Source organism: Cornus florida, unplaced genomic scaffold, assembly GCF_030987335.1.
Source record: "Cornus florida cultivar Cherokee Brave unplaced genomic scaffold, ASM3098733v1 CherokeeBrave_3.0.0_Hap2_Chr08, whole genome shotgun sequence".
NCBI lineage: Eukaryota > Viridiplantae > Streptophyta > Magnoliopsida > Cornales > Cornaceae > Cornus > Cornus florida.
In genome coordinates, this window is record NW_026775578.1 from 74,714,153 (window position 1) to 74,717,561 (window position 3,409).

The 3,409-nt window shown below is 38.0% G+C and overlaps 1 pseudogene; it reads left to right on the forward strand.

Moving 5' to 3' along the window:
• The first annotated feature begins 1,429 nt into the window (after nucleotides 1-1,429).
• On the forward strand, nucleotides 1,430-1,527 carry LOC132272229 (small nucleolar RNA R71; annotated as a pseudogene).
• The last annotated feature ends 1,882 nt before the right edge of the window (nucleotides 1,528-3,409 follow it).

A 3,409-nucleotide genomic window follows, 5' to 3' on the forward strand; every position in this document is an offset into this window, starting at 1 on the left:
AATGATCTTTATAGCTTCATTAAGGTCATTCTTTGAATGTGAATAATCTATATAACACTCAATGTAAACATTAGTCCTTAAACACCATTAATGGTTTGTTATCATCAAAACAACTAGGTTATCCTTGGATGAAATCCTTAAGGTCAACAAAGAACTTGGCATAATCCAGAATTTGTTTAATCGTATCCAAAAGCGGAAGATTAATCTTCACTTGCCTAAACACATCAATAATTTCATTAGTATTTGTCTTTTGCTTTTCAAGCGAAATGGATCCTTTCAAGGCATCCAGAAATGGAGCTCCTGGCTCAAAAACTTTTTCAAAATCTTTCTTTGAAAAATCTTCAACACAAGAATTTTTAAAATCCTTTTTCAAGTCATTGTTCAATTCATCTTTCAAATCATTTTTGACAACTTTCTCAATAAAATGATCATGCACATGCAATGAAGGAGGAATTGAATGTGAAACAGGACGGGTTCACTCTCTTCATTAGAAATACCTATTTGGTTGTCAATAATCTTCCCACTTCTTAAGGTTGTCATTGCATTGACATGTTCAATTGTGTGACCTTCTGATGAGGAATGAGTCTCCACAACACATTGTTGCTTTGGTGGTGCATTCAACGGCGTCTTCCCCTTTTCTCTAGCATTCAAAGTACTAGCTATTTGCCCGACTTGGGTTTCTAGCTTAGCAATGGATTGAGAATGAGAATGAGAATGAAGCAATTGAGTGTTCACCTCTAGAGTGCTTAGAGCGATCAACAATTTCTCCTCAAAAGCAAGACTCCTTGAGTTTCCTTAAGAATATGATGATTGGTTAGGAAAATGAGAATTTAAAAATTGATTTCCATGTGATGATTGAAAAGAAGATCTATAACCTTGGGAACTTTGGCTTTGTATTGGAGGTGGAACATACTTGTTTTGAAAACCACCTTGGGGAGGGTTTGAGCCTTCCCCTTAGCTTTCTCGAGAGAAGTTTGGATGGTTCCTCCACCCTGGATTATAATGTGAGCCATAGGGATTATTGCATTAGTTAGCAAAGACAGCATTTGCTTGTTCATGGTTCTCACTTTGCACATGTCCATGGAGACAATTGAAAGTAGAATGCAAGACACTTGAACAAGTTATACAAGATTCATTAGATGCACAATGATGAACCTGATTAGGGGAGGAAGACACTTGATTTTCCGAATTGTGGTTAACTAAAAATTGATCAAACCTTTGAGTTAAAGATTTCACCTCGGCGGCTATGTCATTTGAATTGTCAACTTGATATAAACTGACATTCTTCCTTCCACCTAGGTTTCTACCATTTTTTGAGGACAAAGATCTATGCATTGAATTCTCACTCATGCTTTCATACAATTGCCACACATCATTTTCATGCTTGTCAAAATGTTCAAAGAAATATTGGACTAATTGCCACTTAGGTATGTCATGATGAGGGCACTTTCTAAGCTAATCATTAAACATTTCCTATGCCTCATGAAACATTTCCCCATCCCCTTGAGAAAATTCACAAATGGAAGTGCTTATAGCATTGGTCTTTGATACTGGAGAGTATTTCTTCAAGAACTCTTGCTGCATTTCTGCCCAAAAAGTTATCGAAAAAGGCTTAAGATTGTTGAACCAATATTTTGCTTTGTCTTTAAAGGTAAAAGGAAAAAGTTTAAGTCCGGCATATCCATGTATTTCACGGTGGAACACACTTTAAGAAACTCATCCAAATGCTTGTAAGGTTCTTCACTTGGAAGTCCATGATAGTTAGGAAGCATTTGAATGGTTTGCGGTTTAATCTCATAATGATGTGCTCTAAATGGGGGCAATTGAATGCAAGTGGGTGCATTGTATTCATTAGGAACATAATAGTCTCTTAAAGTAAGAGGAGGATTCATAATTGGTGGTGCTAAACGAACACCGTGATTAGCTTAAACCATGGGAGGTTCTGGAGCAAAAATTGGCCAAGGCATTCCCAATGGAACTTGGCCTTGTTGTTGTGGTGGAATGAATGGTCTTGGCATGCTTAATGGTACTTGAATATTTTCATGATGTATATTAGGGTGGAGGATGCCTTATTTGTCTATGTGATCAAGGTCCTCCACATGGTCGTCATTCAATTCCTCCATTGGTGAAATGGAGTGATGAGAACAACCTCTTCCCCTAGGATTACGAACAATCGATTCAAGATGCAAATTAGGAGGGACAAGAGTAGGATTCAATGACCTACAACCATGCATGCACTAGCAAAACAAATAACAAGCAAATAACAATCACTTCGCCCCCACAACAAATCAATCAACAAACATTCTCCACATACATTGGTCCCATACTCCCATGCTTGAACAATATGAAAAGAAAAAGTAAATTACCTCCATGCGGGCTCACGATGTATCTAAGAATTTAAAAACTTGCCATCACATGGGTCGACGATTTAGCTAGAGATTGAGTTAGAAAGATCTCACAAAGGGTCCTTAAGCAACTTCAATTCATTTTCAATTTTCAAGCCTTGCTATGCTTTATAATTTTTAGATTTTAGCCCTTTTTATGCTTAGCTTAGCTCTTTGCTCTGAATTCTCCTTTGCTTGATTTCCTTGCTCATTTCACCTAGTCAATCAAGAGCAAACGCAATAAGTAACCAAAAATAAAATAAATAAAGACACGATCAAAAGAGTACTAATTCCTATTTGTTTCTAAACACGGCGTTGATAACACAAGATTTACAAGGAAACCCTCTCAATAGGGAAAAACCTTGGTTCTTGGACTCGGCCAATAAGCAATCCACTAGTTGTATGTATCTTATTACACACTCAGCTGTCTCACTCTCTGCACACACCCATGCACCAGAATAAACACTAGTTTTCACAACCACTACACATACACTAGGACACCACAGTGCATCCACGCACTCCCCCTGTCCGACGCAACTACATACTCCCCCTGTCCGAAGCAACCATGCTTGGACCCAATAAGCTCTCAATAGCTTAACCACCAGTGGGGTAAGGATGTAAAGCCTTACTGCCACTCAATAATGGGGTGAGGGATCATGCCTCACTGCCATTTACAACAAGTGTCAACAAACAAAATACAATAAGTGTTCGTAACAATTAGAATAGGCTGAACAACCCAACATTCCAAGTTACTGCCTTAGAACAGCAATCCGCTACATCAAGTGTTTGAGGGGTAAAATAGGAAATTCCTTTTGAGATTAATTCACCAACGCCTCATACAGTATTCTTTCACTGTTGTATTTATGTACATAGCTTTGTATGATCAAACATAGCATGAGTATATCACATGTGCAGTCAAAGTCCTTGGTTTAGTATATAACAGCTTCAGCACAGATAGCAGCGGCACAGATAGCTTTAGCACAGAAAGCTTTAGCAATGAATAGCCTCAGCACAGAATAGCCTCA